The sequence below is a fragment of the Loxodonta africana genome, chromosome 7, assembly GCF_030014295.1.
Source record: "Loxodonta africana isolate mLoxAfr1 chromosome 7, mLoxAfr1.hap2, whole genome shotgun sequence".
Taxonomy (NCBI): domain Eukaryota; kingdom Metazoa; phylum Chordata; class Mammalia; order Proboscidea; family Elephantidae; genus Loxodonta; species Loxodonta africana.
Genome location: NC_087348.1, coordinates 51,721,726 through 51,740,147, shown reverse-complemented (window position 1 = coordinate 51,740,147; position 18,422 = coordinate 51,721,726). Strand labels below are relative to the sequence as shown.

The 18,422-nt window shown below is 39.4% G+C and overlaps 1 protein-coding gene across 7 annotated transcripts in view; it reads left to right on the top strand.

The window, feature by feature from the left end:
• The window catches only part of ELP4 (elongator acetyltransferase complex subunit 4), a 268,725-nt gene that overhangs the window by 8,870 nt on the left and 241,433 nt on the right, over positions 1-18,422 (top strand). The gene's annotated exons all lie outside the window — the stretch shown is intronic.

Below are 18,422 nucleotides of genomic sequence, written 5' to 3'. Positions count from 1 at the left end.
CCTTTTTTTTAGTATAGATCATAGATTCTTCAATTTGAAATAAGCCTTGGCAGTCTCATAATTAAACCTCACATCTGGCAACAAATCAATATTGTGTAATCCTTGGAAGATATCAAACAGAATTTGAATACAGACTTTCTGGTTTAAAAAGCAAAGTATTGTTGAAAAAGCTATAATTTATTAGAAAATTCTGTATATTGGTGTTTAATCCATATATCTGCTACAGATATATTATTCCCACTTTTACCTATGATATAGAAGGAATCTATCTACTCTTTCACATTATACCTTTAGATTTTTGAAAATGACTGTTTTATCATCTTAAATCTTCTCCAAAATTAAGTAGACTTGGTTTCTTAAACTGGTGGTTTTCACACTTCTCACTATCCTGGTTGTATGCCTCTTGATGTACCTTTTAGCCTGACATTGTCCCTTCAACTGTGCCCAGAACTTAATACAATATTTAGTATTCCAAATTTAGTATGACCTGTACTCAGCATATTAGAACTATAATGTGAACAAATTTATTATTATAGCTAAGAATTCATTAGCTTTTTGTTTTTTTTTTACTATGAACTTGGAATTAATCATTCTGATAATATTATTGACATTTTATATGGTTGTCATGATGACAAGATACAGTAAGATATGAAATAATTTCCAGCACATAACAAGTACTCAATGAAAATGTTCCTATTATGCTGTGTAGCAACAGCACATTAGTAGCTTATACTATATTTATATTATACTATTAAGCAGAGAATACCGGAAGGATGTTTACCCGTGTTTTATTGACTATGCAAAGGCATTTGACTGTGTGGATCATAACAAATTATGGATAACATTGCGAAGAATGGGAATTCCAGAACACTTAATTGTGCTCATGAGGAACCTTTACATAAATCAAGAGGCAGTTGTTCAGGCAGAACAAGGGGATACTGATTGGTTTAAAGTCAGGAAAGGTGTGCATCAGGTTTGTATTCTTTCACAATACCTATTCAATCTGTATGCTGAGCAAATAATACAAGAAGCTGGACTATATGAAGAAGAATAGGGCATCAGGATTGGAGGAAGACTCATTAACAATTTGCATTATGCAGATGATACAACCTTGCTTCTGAAAGTGAAGAGGACTTGAAGCGCTTACTAATGAAGATCAAAGACCACAGCCTTCAGAATGGATTACACCTCAACATAAAGAAAACAAAAATCTTCACAACTGGACCAATGAGTAACATCATGATAAATGGAGAAAAGACTGAAGTTGTCATGGATTTCATTTTACTTGGATCCACAATCAACAGCCATGGAAGCAGCAGTCAAGAAATCAAAAGACGCATTCCATTGGGTAAATCTGCTGCAAAGGATCTCTTTAAAGTGTTGAAGATCGAAGGTGTCACCTTGAAGACTAAGGTGTGTCTGACTGAAGCCATGGTATTTTCAGTCGCATCATATGCATGTGAAAGCTGGACAATGAATAAGGGAGACCGAAGAAGAATTAACGCCTTTGAATTGTGGTATTGGTGAAGAATATTGAATATACCATGGACTGCCAAAAGAACAAACAAATCTGTCTTAGAAGAAGTACAACCAGAATGCTCCTTAAAGGCAAGGATGGCGAGACTGCGTCTTACACACTTTGAACATGTTGTCAGGAGGGATCTGTCCCAGAAGAAGGATATCATGCTTGGCAAAGTACAGGGTCAGTGGAAAAGAGGAAGACCCTCAACAAGGTGGATTGACACAGTGGCTGCAACAATGAGCTCAAGCATAATGATTGTAAGGATTGTAAGGCTCAGGACTGGGCAGTGTTTCATTCTGTTGCGTATAGGGTTGCTATGAGTCGGAACCAACTCAATGGCATCCAACAACAATAACATTGTAAAAATGGTGGTGCAGGGGTGTCTGAGCTCCTCTAACTTCAGGAGTAGGAGACGATTCCAGCAAGGTGGAGGTCAGACATACCTCTTCTCTCCAACCTTTTTACCAAATCTGACACAGCTCCCTCTCCCACAGCACCCTCTACTTCTCTGCTGGGTTTGATAATTCGTTGAGATGGTCGTACAGAACTCACAGACCATACAGTTATGGAGTTTTTTAGGGAAATTACAGGTTACAATTCAGGAACAGGAACACCTCAGGATACAGTTCTTTGATGAGGACAGCCTCTTCTCAGCCATGCCCAGAGGTGGACCTCTCTCTGGCAATCAGCCCCTTGGCCCTCAGTTCCTCAGCCCCTGGTCCTGGCCTCTGTCTAGCTCAGGCAAGTAATACAAAGCTCTTTAGCTCTGCCAATAAGTGCCTGGGGGCACCGCACTCTACCAGTAAAGACACTTAGCTTTCTTGTTGCATGGGTCGGCAAGCCTAGCTCCCAACAAGTGCCCAGAGACTCCTCTCTCTGTCGGGAAGCCTCCAGCCCAAAGTCACTCAGCTCTTTCGCTCCGTCTAACACCAGTCTCCTGGTTCTGCTGGCGCTGTTTGTCTGCCGCTGCTTCTTGCTGGCTTGTGCCATCTCCAGTCTTACAGCTCCCTGTCTCCTGGGTCTAGGAGGTTCTTGGTGCAGGGACCCCAGGTCCAAAGAACATGCTCTGCTCCCATCTCTTCTTGGTGGTAGTGAGGTTCCCTCTCTGCTCTAGGATTGCCTCTCTTTTAACCCTTTCACAGATGACTTTTTTTTTTTTTTTAATTTTTTTGGTGATGTGTTTTTTCACTAATGGGGTAGATTTTGAATCATTGTGTGTTGGCAGTTTTTATTAATTGAAAAAGTGGGGTGCCAATTGCAAGTGGGACATATCAGCCCCATGGCCAAGGAAGTGGATCACAAACTGTTTGCAGGAAGGTGAGAGCTTTATAAAAGATGTCATCAGGGAAGTGAGCACTTTATAAAAGATGTTAACAGGAAGGTGACTGATGTAAGCGGACCATATCAGTCCCATATTCCATGAAGTACATCACACACGGTACATATCGGTCACATGGCCCAGGAAGTGCATCAAAAACTGTTTTCACCCCCAAAATAACTCATTTGCTTGAATATGTTAAAATGCCTGTAACTGTACCTCCCTATAACACAAAGAAAATAGAAAACACACTTAAAAGACTTGTCTCACTGTACAGAAGCCAACAAACACAAAAGTTTCACAGAATCACTCCAGGAACCATCTCATACGAATAACTCTCAACACTCAAATGTCGTGCAGACTGACTCCCTTGTTTTTTAAGCAGTTGCACCAGTATCTTCGATGATGCCAGAACATACTAATGTGCTCAAATGACTGCCGATAAATCTCCAGATATGGGAAATATAACTGGCACATATATATATCCCATGGTTTGTGAAAGGGTTAGGCCTAGCAGGATGGCAAAACTGACCGGTTCTGTCGTTAGAGTTCTATACATCTCATTTGCATAGTCCCACCTGCACAGGGATTCCGTGCGCCTTATTTGCATTATTAACAAGCTGTCCAATCCCCTTGGTGGGCCACAAGCATTTTATTTTATAATCCCACCCAGTCATTTTACAGGAGTTACCACTGTGAGAAAGGCCATATAAAAGCAATTCATTGTACCACAACTATATTTATAGTTTACAAAATCTTTATAAATTTACTTATTTAATGCATCCCATATACTATACTTATGAAATTGATATTTTGAAATTAAATCAAGGACTTTGTTTATACCTATTTTGTACAATATTGTTTGGTTTAGGCCACGTTTCTTGGAAGTTGTCTCTAAAGAGTAGGATTTTGAGGAGCATACTAGCCTAAATTGCCATGAGCAGATTGTTGTTAGAAATCTGGAAATCGAGGACACTGTTGATAATGGCTCAAAAATAAGTGAGGTCCATGTTATTGGAAACTGGAGAAAGGGTGATGCTTCTTTTATAGTAACAGAACTTTTAGTGACACTCATGTGCCATTATGTAGAAAGCAGAACTGTGCCTAGTGAACTTGGTGATTTCTCTAAGGAGATGTTTTAATGAAAGATACAAACAAGAATAAAGCACAGTATTAGATTAAAAAGGTCTATCTTTGATGAAGTGTCAAATCCCAAAGCATTATGCTAGGTATTCAATAACTATTTGTTAAATGAATGATTAAATACAAGAATATGATGGGTTTAGTGAAGGCCTTGCCTTTATAGTCTGCTCTTTTCCTAAAGCTAATACTTTTAATCTTAATATTATTTATGCCCTATTATTATCTTCATCTAAATGTTTAATATTTTTTAAAATATGCATAGCTTAGGTAACTTAGTTTTATCATCTCATGGCTAGTTTACTTTAGAAAAATCATAAAGCAAAATTTGGAAGCATTTTACATTTCTTTGGAAAATTAGATTAGTACATTGGAGTCTGCATATGCGAGGTTCTCCACTCTTCTCCATTTCCAAGTCAGTATAGCTTGTACAATGAATTAAGTCTGCTCTAAGGAATGGAACAATGATTCCAAAATGTAAACTAACTACGGTCAGTGATTACGAGCCCAGGGCATTAGTATATTGCTCATCACGCAAACACTACTTTTCATTTCAGAAATAAGAGAAAATTATAGCATAGAGATTATATTAATAACTTTTCACTGTAGATTACTATTTTTTCCTTTTTTATTGAATTTTAGATGAAAGTTTACAGAACAAATTAGTTTCTCATCAAACAGTGCATACATTGTTTTATGACATTAGTTAACAACCCCACGCACAACATGTCAACGCTCTCACTTGTCAACCCTGGGTTCCCTATTACCAGCTTTCCTGTTCTCTCTTGCCTTCCAGTCCCTGCCCCAGGGCTGGCGCACCCCTTTAGTCTTATTTTGTTCCATGGGACTGTTCAATCTTTGGCTGACGGGTGGACCTCATGAGTGCCCTCATTACTGAGCTGAAAGCATGTCCGGGGGCCATACTCTCAGGGTTTCTTCAGCCTCTGTCAGGCCAGCAAGTCTGTTCTTTCTTTTTGAGTGGGAATTTTGTTCTATATTTTTTCTCCAGCTCTGTCTGGGACCCTCTATTGTGATCCGTGTCAGAGCAGTCAGTGTTGATAGCTGGGCACCATCTCATTGTACTGGACTCAGTCTGTTGGAGGCCTTGGTAGATGTGGTCCATTAGTCCTTTGGACTAATCTTTTCCATCTGTCTTTAGTTTTCTTCATTCTTCCCTGCTCCCGAAGTGGTGAAACCAGTGAAATATCCTAGATGGCCGCTCACAGGCTTTTAAGGCCCCAGACACTATTCACCAAACTAGAATAGAACATATTCTTTATAAACTCTGTAAGCCAATTGAGCTACAGGTTCCCTGAGACCGTGGTCCCCACAGCCCTCAGCCCAGCAATTCTGTCCCTCAGGTCCATGTGTCTGTGGAGCTACCATGACTTTGCCTTGTACAGGTTGTGCTGGCTTCCCCAGTATTGTGTACTGTCTTACCCTTCACCAAAGTTACCACTTACCTATTGTCGATTGAGTGCTTTTCCATTCCCACCCCTCCGCTCCCTCATAACCATCAAATATTTTTTCTTTTTGTTTGTAAAACTTTTCATGAGTTTTTACAGTAGAGGTCTCATACAGTATTCATCCTTTCATGACTGACTTATTTCACTCAGCGTAATGTCCTCCAGATGCATCTGTGTTATGAGGTGCTTCACAGATTCATCATTGTTCTTTAGCATTGCATAATTCTCCATTGTGTGTACCACAATTTGTTTATCCACTCATCTGTTGATGGGCATCTGGGTTGTTTCCATCTTTTTGCTGTTGCGAACAATGCAGCAGTGAATATGGGTGTACATATATTTCTTTGTGTGATGGCTCATTTCTCTAGAATATATTCCTAGGAGTGGGATTGCCGGATCAAATGGTATTTCTATTTCTACCTTTCTAAAGAAGCACCATATCATTTTCCAAAAAGGTTTTATCATTCTGCATTCCCACCAGCAGTGCGTAAGAGTTCCAATCTCCCCACATCCTCTCCAACATTTGTTATTTTCTGTTTTATTGATTTGTGCAAGTAATGCCAAGGTAAGATGATATCTCACTGTGGTTTTGATTTGCATTTGTCTGATGACTAGAGATCATGAGCATTTCCTTATGTGTCTGTTGGCCACTTGAATGCCTTCTTTGCTGAAGTGTCTGTTCATTTCCTTTGCCCGTTTTTTTAATTAGATTATTTGTCTTTTTGTTGTAGAGGTGTTGGATCTTCTTGTAGATTTTAGAGATTAGACCTTTGTCTGATTCGTAATAGCCAAAAATTTTTTCCCAATCTGTAGGTTCTCTTTTTACTCTTTTGGTGAAGTCCTTTGATGAACATAGGTGTTTAATTTTTAGAAGATCCCAGTTATCTAGCTTATCCTCCAGAGCTTGTGTGTTGTTGTTTATGATTTGTATCCTGTTAATGCCATGTATTAGGACCTCTAGTGTTGATCCTATTTCTTCTTCTATGAACATCATGGGTTTTGGCTTTATATGTAGATATTTGATCCACTTTGAGTTAGTTTTATATATGGTGTGAGGTATGGGTCTTGTTTCATTTTTTGGCGGATGGACATCCAGTTTGCCAGCACCATTTGTTAAAGACTGTCCTTTCTCCATTTGTTGGACTTTGGGCCATTGTCAAAGATCAGGTGACCAAAGGTGGGTGGATTTACATCTGGGTTCTCAGTCTGTTCCATTGGTCAATGTGTCTGTCGTTTTACCAGTACCAGGCTGTTTCGACTACCATAGCTGTATAGTAGGTTCTGAGGTCAGGCAGTACAAGTCCTCCTACTTTATTCCTCTTCAATAGTGCTTTACTTATCCGGGGCTTCTTCCCTTTCCATATAAAGTTAACGATAAGTTTTTCCACCTCTTTAAAGAATGTTGTTGGTATTTGGATCGTTATTGCCTTGTATTTGTAAATCACTTTGGGTAGAATTGTCATTTTCACAATGTTGAGTTTACCTATCCATTAGCATGGTATGTTTTTCCATTTATGTAGATCTCTTTTGGTTTCTTGCAGTAGTGTTTTGTAGTTTTCTTTGTAGAAGTCTTTTATATCCCTGGTTAGATTTATTCCCAAGTATTTTACTTTTTAGGGGTTATTATAAATGGGATTGTTTTCCTGATTTCTTTTTCATTGTCCTCTTTATTGGTGTATAGGAATCCGACTGATTTTTGTATGTTGATCTTGTATCTTGCTACTCTGTTGAATCTATTAGTTCCAGTAGTTTTCTCATGAAGTCTATTGGATTTTCTGAGTATAGTATCATATCATTTGCAAATAGGGATAGTTTAACTTCTTCATTACCAATTTGGATGCCATTTATTTCTGTTTCTTGCCTTATTGCTCTAGCTAAGACTTCCAACACAATGTTAAATAGGAGTGGTGATAAAGGGCATCCTTGTCTTGTTCCTGTTCTCAAAGGGAATGTTTTCAGCCTCTCTCCATTGAGAACGATGTTGACCATTGGTTTTGCATAGATGCCCTTTAATTATGTTGAGAAATCTCCCTTTCTTACCTATTTTATTGAGGGTTTTTATCAGGAATGGGTGTTGGACTTTGTCAAATGCCTTTTCTCCATCAATTGAGATGATCATGTGATTCTTTTCTTTCATTTTCTTTGATGTGGTGGATTACATTGGTTTATTTTCTAATGTTGAACCATCCTTGCATACCTGGTATGAATTCCACTTGGTGGTAGTGTATTTTTTTTTTTTTTTTATGATGCTGAATTCTATTGGCTAGAAATCTTGTGGAAAATTTTACACCTATATTCATGAGAGATATTGGTCTGTAATTTTTTTCTTTTGTGGTGTCTTTGCCTGGTTTTAGTATCAGCATTATACTGGCTTTATAGAATGAATTTGGAAGTATCGCTTCCTTTTCTATGTTCTGAAATAGTTTGAGTAGTACTGGTGTTTGTTAGAATTCTCTAGTAAAGCCATCTGGGCCAGGGCCTTTTTTTGTTGGGAGTTTTTTTATTACCTTGTCAATCTCTTTTCTTGTTATGGGTCTGTTCAGATTTTCAACATCATTTTGTGTTAGTTTGGGTGTGTCGTGTGTCTCTAGATATTTGTCCATTTCCTCTAGGTTTTCAGATTTGTTGGAATATAGTTTTTCATAATACTCTCTTATGATCCTTTTTTTTTTCAGTTGACTCTGTTGTAACACCCCCCATTTCATTCCTTATTCAGGTTGTTTGTGTTCTCTCCTGTTTTTCTTTTGTCAATTTGGCCAGTGGTTTGTTGATTTTGTTGATCCTTTCAAAGAACCAACTTTTGGTATTGTTGATTCTTTCTGTTGTTTTTCTATTCTCTATTTCATTTACTTCTGCTCTGATCTGCCTTTCTTCTGGTGGCTCTGGGCATCTTTTGCTGTTCTCTATTTGTTCAAGTTGTGTAGCTAATGTTTTGATTTTGTCCCTTCTTTTTTGATGTGTGCATGTATTGCTATAAATTGACCTCTGAGCACTGCCTTTGCTGTGACACAAAAGTTTTAGTATGAAGTGTTTTCATTCTTGTTTGATACTAGGAATATTTTGATCCTATCTCTGATTGCCTTTATTGTCCAGTGGCTTTTTCCAAACCAAAACCAAACCCACTGCCGTTGAGTCGATTCTGACTCATAGAGACCCTATAAGACAGAGTAGAACTGCCCCATAGAGCTTCCAAGGAGCACCTGGTGGCTTTGAACTGCCAACCTCTTGGTTAGCAGCCGTAGCACTTAACCACTACGCCACCAGGGTTTCCAGTGGCTTTTTAGCAAGGCATTATTCAGTTTCCATGTAATTAATTTTTTTTTTTTCCTTTGCTCTTCGTGTTGTTAGTTTCTACTTTGATGGCTTTGTGGTGAGAAAAGTTACTTTCTGTTGTCTCAATATTTTGGATTTTTTTTTTGAGGGTTACTCTGTGTCCTAAGATGTCGTCTATTCTGGAGAACATTCCATGTGCTTTGGAAAAGAATGTGTACTTTGCATCTGTTGGGTGGACTATTCCATATACATCTGTCATGTTAAGTTGGCCAAAATTGTGCTCTTTAGATCTTCTGTGTCTTTGTTGAGTTTCTTTCTATATTTTTTTTCCTTTACTGAGAGTGGTGTATTGAGGTCTCCTACTATTATTGTGGAACTGTCAATTTCTCTTTTCAGTGCTTTTAGAGTTTGTTTTATGTATTTTGGAGCCCTGTCATGGGGTGGATAGATGTTTATTATGGTTAAGTCTTCAGGATGGATCTTCCCTTTTGTCATCATATAGTGTCCTTCTTTGTCTTTTATGGTGGATTTTTTTTTTAAGTTCATTTTATCTGAGATTAGTATTGCCACTCCTGCTCTTTTTTGGTAGGTGTTTTCTTGACGTATACATATTTGTTCATCATTTTATTTTTAATAAATTTTTGTCTTTGTTTCTAAGGTGTGTCTCTTGTAGACAGCATATTGATGGATGCTATTTTTTTTAATCCTGTCATTCTCTGTCTCTTTATGGGTACATTTAGGCCACTTACATTCAGTGCAATTACTGATAGGTGTGAGTTTATTGCTGTCATTTTGTAGTGCTTTTGTCATGGATTGAATTATGTCACACACACACCCCCCCCCAAAATGTGTGTATCAACTTGGTTAGGCCATGATTCCCAGTATTGTGTGGTTGTCCTCCATTTTGTGATTTCAGTTTTATGTTAAGAGGATTGGGGGGGTATTGTAACACCACCCTTACTCAGGTCACCTCCCTGATCGAAGGTAAAGGTGCATTTAGGCCATTGACATTCAGTGTAATAATTGATAGGTGTGAGTTTATTGTAATGCTTTTTTTTTGCGGTGCCAACATTTTCTCTGTTCCTCTTACTCTCCTGTGCTGAGTTCCTTTTGTTAGTGGATTTCTTTTTTATTTCTTTTTATTGAGTCTTTATGTTTTCCTTTTTTGTTTTGATGAGTAGGTTTGTTAACTTTCTTTGTGGTTACCTTGAAATTTACCCATATCTTCCTAGGTTTGAACCAGTCTATTTTTACTTGGTATCACCCTGCCTTCCTTTCCGTTAGAAAGTCCTATACCCAGTGTCGTCGAGTAGTATACCATTTATTCCCTCTTTTGTTGTTCTGACGTTGGTGACATTTACAGATTAACCTCTCTGGTTCCCTGTTGCAATTATTTTGGTTTTGGATAGTCCTTGAGAGTTCATTTCCTAAGTTGGTATCTCGCTGGTACAGTCTTGCTTCCTAGACGCAGGCTGTGGTCTAATGTTGTTTGTTCTCAGACCAAAGGACTCCATTTAATAATTCTTGTAATTTCATTTGTTTTTTACATATTCCCTTAATTTCTGTTTATCTGGAAATGTCCTAATTTCACCATCATATTTGGATGAAAGTTTTGCAGGATATATTATTCTTGGTTGGCAGTTTTTTTCTTTCAAGGTTTTATGTATGTCATCCCATTGCCTTCTTCCCTGCGTGGTTTCTGCCAAAAAAAAACAGAGCTTAGTCTTATTGTTTCCCCTCTGTATGTGACTTTTTGTTTTTCTTGAGTTGCTCTCAGGAGTTTTTCTTTGTCTTTGGTTTTAGCGAGTGTGATTATTATTGCTGTTTTTCTTTTGGGGTCTATCCTATATAGAGTTCATTGAGCTTTTTGGATGGTCACCTCTTCATCAGTCATAATATTAGGGAAGTTTTCTGTTAGCATTTCTTCAACGATCCTCTCTGTGTTTTTCATTTTCTCTCCCTGTTCTGAAACTCCGATCACTCGTAAATTTTTGCTTTTGATTGTATCCCACATAATTCTCAGGGTTTCTTCATTTTTCTTCATTCTTTTTTCTGATTTTTCCTCAAAGTTGTGTCCAAGTATTTGTTTTCAATTTCACTGATTCTGTTTTCCATTGCTTCAAACTTGCTCCTCAGCCCTTCTATGACACTGTCCATTTCTGAAATCTTGTTGTTTATCTTTTGGATTTCTAACTGTTGATTTTGAGTGATTTCTAGTTGTGAATTTATTTTGGCATTTTGTTCCTGTATTATTTTCCTGAATTGTTCCATTTTTTTTGTCTGTATTTTCTATTAATTTGTCTGCCTTTTCCACAAATTCATCTATTTTTTCCTCACTTTTGTCTGCTTTTTGCTTCAACTCTTGGATCAGTCTGAATATTAGAGAATTGAATTCCCTACCAGATAGTTCTAGTGCCTTTTCTTCTACTGGAAAGTCATCTGGTGTTTTATTTTGGAAGACTACTGGAACCATCCTGTCCTGCTTTTTATATGTTTTGGTATTCTTTTCTGTCTTTGGGACATTCAGTAGTTGTTTTCCTCATTTCTTGATTGTAGACTTGTTTGTTTCATCCTGCTTTTTGTTTTATTTGATTATGTCTGAGTAGGCGGGCTGTGTATTCTTTGTTGTTTGCTCATCTGTACTCATGGTACTTTTCACCTCCTTGTTCAATGGGCAGGGCCAGTCATTCAGCTATGGTGCAGCAGTGTGGATCCAGTTAAAGGGGAGGGGCTGGGATGGGTTGTTTGTGGCATGTACTAGGGCCAGCCAGGAATTATTGCTGGGCAGGTTCAGTATGCCATGTCTGTGCTGCTCGGGGGTGTTATGCTCAGTGGATGGTACAGGTAGGCAAGAAAGAGGGGTGAGGTCCTGATGTGTGGAGCTAATAGGGGTAGGGGAATGAGGAGAGAGAAACAGGAGCCAAAAACAAGCAAACAAAGAAAAAAAAAGGGTGCTAAGGGAGCTTACCATTGGAGTGGATAGATGAGAAACCAAAAAATGGAGAAAAGAAAGAAAGAAAAAGTAACTAGGTAAAATCTGGAAAAGGAAAGAAAAACTCCCAGGAGTCCCAGAGTCCCACTGGTGAGGCTGCTCAGACTGGGGAAGTGGCTCCCGGGCTGCGTGGTATAGCCTGGCTAGAGGGGGTATAGATGTCACACAGCACCAGGTATTCAGGAGACCACAAAAGTAGGTAAGTGTAGAGGGAGGAGAACTGGGAAATCAGAAAGGGAAAAAGAGAAAAAAAGAAAGAAGAAAAAAAAGAAAGTAATGCCCCCAGGGATCCCACCTATGCAGCTGCGCAGATTGGGGGAGTGGCTCCTAAGCCGTGCAGTGCAGCCAGCTAGAAGGGGCTCCTAAGCTATGAAAAGAAAAAGAAAACAAAGAAATAAAGCAAAGCCAAACAAGGGGGAAAAAAGCCCCAGGGATCCCACCAGTGTGGTGTTGCGGGCCGGGGGATTGATTCCCCAGTTGAGCACGGCTTCAAGAAGAAGCAACTTTGGCACACGGAGCCAAGTGTTTCAGAGAAATGAGGGGGAGGTGGTAGGAGGCACAGAAGAAACCATAAGAGATAGAAAGAACCAACGCCAGCTCAGGGGCCCGGCCAGTGTGGGCAGGGCGAATCCAAACAGCCTGAAGCCAAAACAGTTGCCTCCTGGCCGAGAGACTGCAGCTGGCGGAAAGCAGAGGAGGGCGTGGAGGGGGGGGAGAGAAGGGGGGTTAGAAAAGTGCGTGTTGCTTATTACCAGGTGCTCTGTCTCCTGCTGGGAACTTCCTGAAGATACTTTCTTGTACTCCCTGTTTGCCTATCTCCAACATGAGTGGGACAAATCCAAGCAGCACAGACGCTGCACTTCCCGGCCTGCCAAGCCACTGCAGCCAGCCAGGAAGCTCGGAGGTGGAGCAGGAGGGTGAGAACTGGGGGTGGAAAGTGCGTATCGCTGGTTACCGGGTGCTCTGTTTTCTGCTGGGAGTTCCTTGAAGCTCCTTTCCGGTACTGCCTGTCTGCTGATCCCCGACAGGAGCCCAAGATGGCGCATACATGCTATGTTCGCTGATGGGGCCTTCAGCACATATCTTTCTTCGCTTTCTGTCCTCTGTCAGTTTCTTATTCCATTCAGTGCTTGGCTGAGTTATTTGTATCTTCATGTGACACTCCAGATTCCAGGAATGACATATGTCTCTTTTACTTAGTTTTTTGGGTCTTCACTGTGGAGGGAAGGCGTGGTGCGCCTGTCCATGGTGCCATGTTGGCCGGAGATTGCCAAATTTTTAACCATTTTCCCTTGAAGTAAATTACTCATTTACCAAATAGTTGTACATCTGTATGTGTGAGCTTGTGCGTAGGCATGAATGTGGAGCTTTCAGAGTTTCAGTAGTAATGTAGGTATGGAAGCTAGATATAGTGAGCACTACCAGAAAAACACAGAATAAGTCTACCTTAGGCCTAATGAATACAACAAGATAAATAGGAACACACAAAAGACCGTACACATACTCTAAGGAGTAAATTGAAGACCTTAGGGCTTCCTACATGTAAAGATTGAGGTAGACTTTTCTTAAAACATGTTTAATTCTTTAGTACTTAAATTGCCTTTGAGGTATTTTCTGTTTAGGTCACTTTCTGATAGTTTGGTACTTGGATAAGTTTGGAATATCTTACAAGTAGCAAAAGTGAAATGATGGCATAAATATTTAGGGTTTGCACAATTTTCTTTTTAATGGAGGATCTTTATCTGTTTGCAGAAATATTGAATATCAAACAGGTTTAATAGAAGTTGTTAGAAATTAAAATACAAGTTATATGACATCCAAGAGTATATTTTTTAGAATTGATCTTGTATATAAGTTATATAATTTTAGTTCTAGAATTAAAGGAGATAAATGATACACTGTTGTACTGTAAATTACAACTAGTTATATGTTTACTTTTCTATTATCTATTGCTGCATAGGAAACCCTGGTGGCATAGTGGTTAAGTACTATGGCTGCTAACCAAAGGGTCGGCGGTTTGAATCCACCAGGTGCTCCTTGGAAACTCTATGGGGCAGTTCTACTCTGTTCTATAGGGTCTCTGTGAATCGGAATTCACTCGACGGCACTGGATATTGCTGCATAACAATATTAACACAAACTTAGTGTCTTAAAACAACAAATATTTATTATGTTATAATTTCCATCGGTTAGAAGTATGGTCACAGCTTAGCTGGATCCTCTGAAAGTCTACAGTCAAGAAGCTGACCAGAGCTGTATTCTCATATGGGGAAGAATCTACTTCAAGCTCACAAAGTTGTTGGCAGAACTCAGTTTTTTTATGGCTGTCAGCCAGGGGCCACCCTTAGTTCCTTGCCATGTGGCCCTCTGTATAGTGCAGCTCACACCTGACAGCTTATTTCTTCAAAGCTAGTGAGGGAGAGGGTCTTTCAGCAAGACAGATATTAGTTATCTTATGTAATGGATGTGACATCCCATCACCTTTGGTTAGAATGGAGGAGTCCTGGTGGCAGAGTGGCTAAGTGCTTGATTGCTAACCAAAAGGTCAATGGTTTGAACCCAGTAGCCACTCTGTGGGAGAAAGTGGTGGCTGTTTGCATTCCTAAAGATTATGGCTTTGGAAACTCTATGGGGCAGTTCTGCTCTGTCCTGTAGGTTGCTGTGAGTCAGAATTGACTCAATGACAATGGGTTTTGGTTAGAATTAAGCTGTTTCTATGATCTTACCTTCTCTTATTTTTATCTCATAATGCTCTGTATTTTTTTCTGTTTAGACTCCAGCCACATATTCTGCCCACATATAAGGAAGGGGAAGGGATTACAAAAGGGCACAAATACCAGGAGTTGGGTATCATGGGAGATACCTTAACAGTGTGTCCACAACTTTTATAATTTTAATTTATTATTTCATATAATAGCAAAAACTCATCATTCTTTCAAGATTTTGCTCATAGTATATTGTTTTTAGTTGCTGTTGAGTCCATTCTGACTCATAGCAACTCCATATGTGCAGGGTAGCAATGCTTCTTAGGGTTTTCTAGGCTGTGACCCTTCAGAAGCAGATTGCCAAACCTTTCTCCTATTGAGTTCAAACTGCCAACCTTTTAGTTAGTAGTCGAGTGCTTAACCATCTGTGCCATGCAGGAATATTATGGTATTTTCTTTTCTTGTCATTAATGCCTTCGATACTTTCTTAATTTTCCAAACTACGATATTCTTCTACATCATGCATTAAATCCTGAACATTTTTCTTATTATGCAGGAGTTGGCAGACTATAGCCTATTGGCTGGACACACAACTCTGTAAATAAAGTTTTATTGCAACATAGCGACACTCATTTATGAATTGTCTATGACAGCTTTTGGGAAATAAGAGCAGTGTTGAATAGTTGCAGCAGAAACCATGTGGCCCACAAGCCTATGATAATTACTTTCTAGCTTTTTTTGAGAAAGTTTGCCCTAATACCTGTTTTGTTACTATGTGTTCTTCTGTATTTATTTTATAGGGTCGCTATGGGACCAAATAGAACTACCCCATAGAGTTTCCAGTGAGTGCACGGTGGTTTCAAACTGCCAGCCTTTTGGTTAGCAGCCATGGCTCTTTAACCACTACGCCACTAGGGCTTCCATTATTTTATAGTAGTATAATTTTATTAAAGGACTGAAATAGGGCAAACTTTTTGGAGCCCTGGTGACACAGTGGTTAAGAGCTCGGCTGCTAACCAAAAGGTAGGCTGTTCAAATCAACCAGATGCTCCTTGGAAACCCTTGAGGCAGTTATGTCCTGTAGGGTCGCTATGAGTTGGAATCGACTCAACGGCAAAGAGTTTGTTTGGTTTATCAGCGCAGTTCTTTAGTAAAACCATCCAACTTTTAGCCCTGAACCATTTAAGCACCTTCAGTGTGTTCAGCAGCATAAATCCTGGTTTGACTGCATATGGAATAACCATGAACACTGCATATGTAACATGCAAATGTTTATTCATATTTAAGAGATATGGAAAAGACTTAAATTTAGTCAAAGTATGGATAGAAATTCAGGAGATGGAAAGGCAGTGAAAGAAGAAAATTACTCACACGGAAAACAATATGAACAGATGCACAAAGGAGGACATCAGAGTATATACTAAAAGAATAATGAGGCAACTACCTCTTTTAAAGTAGGGAATACGTATTAGGACTAGTCAGGAGGGAATTTTGGCTTCTTTCCTCTGGGCCTCTTGCCTAAACTACCTACTCGTAGAATTCAAATTGTAAAACTTCAGAGCCCATGTACCAGCCCTCCCAAACTGCTATGCACAGACCAGGCTGTTTACTTTTTAATATACTGAAGAACTCCTAAGATTTTTGTTTGTTTAATTTTATGGCCAGCTAAATCTATCATGCTTCACCTCACTGTTACCTTTGGTATTGTCCAAGAATTAAGCTATTCGGATGATTTTATCTTCTCTGTTACTTTTATATCCACCATGCTCTGTATTTTTTTCTCTCTAGATTCAGTTTCTTCCTATTTCCTGCCTTTCCAGACCTTACCTGTGAGCCCGTTCAAACCCCTATTCCATGGCAGATGAACTCTAATATCCTAAATTTTGTCTCTACGTATTTTATCAAAACATCAACCTTTATCAGAGATTTATTGTGTGCCAGGCATCATGCTAAGCCCTTGACACATATTAAATCGTTTAACTTCACAACAGACATATGAGTTTTCTCTCTTTTACAAGATGATGAAATTTAGAAGGAAGTTGCCCAAAGTCACACACATAGTAGCTGAGATTCACAATCAAGTTTCTCTGATAGTAAATCATCATTTCATGGTAAAACATGGTAACTCTTTGTCTTAGTCATCTAGTGCTGCTATAACAGAAATACCACAAGTGGATAGCTTCAAAAAACAGAAGTTTGTTCTCTCAGAACCTATTAAGCTAAAAGTCTAAATTCAGGGCATCAGCTCCAGGGGAAGGCTTTTTCTCTCTATCAGCTTTGGAGGAAGGTCCTTCTTGTCGATCTTCCCCTGGACTAGGAACTTCTCCACCCCAGTAAGTGCCTAGAGACACACCCACTCCACCAGGAAGCCTCCTGCACGCAGGCACTCAGCTTTCTCACTTCTTGGGTTGGCAACCCTAGCACTACCAATAACTGCCTGGAGGCACCCCACTCCACCAGGAAGCCTCCTGCACAAAGGCACTCAACTCTCTCACTCCATGGGTCAGCTCCAGCGCTGTCTGGTGCCAGTCTCTTGGTTGAACTGCTGCTGGTTCGCTGCTCCTGCTGGTCTTCTGCTGCTGTTTCTCACCACCTGTACCTTCTCCGGTATTAACCGCTCTCCTCACTTTCTTCTGAGTCTTCTATGCATTCACAGTTTTAAAACCTCTTCCACATTTTAGGTATCTGCTAGAGCAGCACCTCACTCCAAGTACCAAATTTTGTCTAAGTCATATAGTGCTACTATGACAGAAATACCACAAGTTGATAGCTTCAGCAAAGAGAAATTTATTCTCTCACAGCCTAGTAGGCTACAAGTCCAAACTCAAGGTGTCAGCCCCAGGGGAAGGCTTTCACTCTCTGTCAGCTCTGGACTAAATTCCTTCTCATCAGTCTCCCCCTGGACTAGAAGCTTCTCTACGTAGGAACCCCACGGCCAAAGGATGTGCTCTGCTCCCAGCACTGCTTTCTCAGTGGTATGAGGTCCCCCCCTTTCTGCTCACTTCCCTTTCCTTTTTATCTCTTGATAAAAAAAAAAAAGGTAAAAGGTGGTTCAGGCCACACCCCAGGGAAACTCCCTTTACATTAGATCAGGAATGTGATCTGGGTAAGGTGTTACCTTAATCCTCTTTAACATAAAATTAAAATTACAAAGTGGAGGGCAACCAAACAGTACTGGGAATCATGGCCTATCCAAGTTGACACATATTTTGGGGGGACAAAATTTAATCCATGACACTGCTCTTAAGAATCACTTCTATAATGAGATTGCTCTTTGGCTATTTCACCTCATTGCTATCATATATTGACTTCCTAGTTATTTCCATCATTTATTAAATACTACTATTAATATCAATTAATGGAACACATAAACATCGGTATCCTAGACATTAGTGAGCTCAAATGGACTGGTATTGGTCATTTTGAATCAGATAATAATATAGTCTACTATGCTGGGAATGACAACTTGATGAGGAATGATGTTGCATTCATCATCAAAAAGAACGTTTCAAGATCTATCCTGAAGTACAACGCTGTCAGTGATAGGATAATATCCATACGCCTACAAGGAAGACCAGTTAATACGACTGTTATTCAAATTTATGCATCAACCACTAAGGCCAAAGATGAAGAAATAGAAGACTTTTATCAGCTGCTGCAGTCTGAAATTATCAACCATGCAGTCAGGATGCATTGATAATAACTGGTGATGGGAATGCGAAAGTTGGAAACAAAGAAGGATTAGTAGTTGGAAAATATGGCCTTGGTGATAGAAACAATGCTGGAGATCGAATGATAGAATTTTGTAAAACCAACGACTTCTTCATTGCAAATACCTTCTTTCATCAACGTAAACGTCCACTATACATATAGACCTCACCAGATGAGACACACAGGAATCAAACTGACTACATCTGTGGAAAGAAACGATGGAAAAGCTCAATATCATCAGTCATAACAAGGCCAGGGGCTGACTGTGGAACAGACCATCGATTACTCACATGCA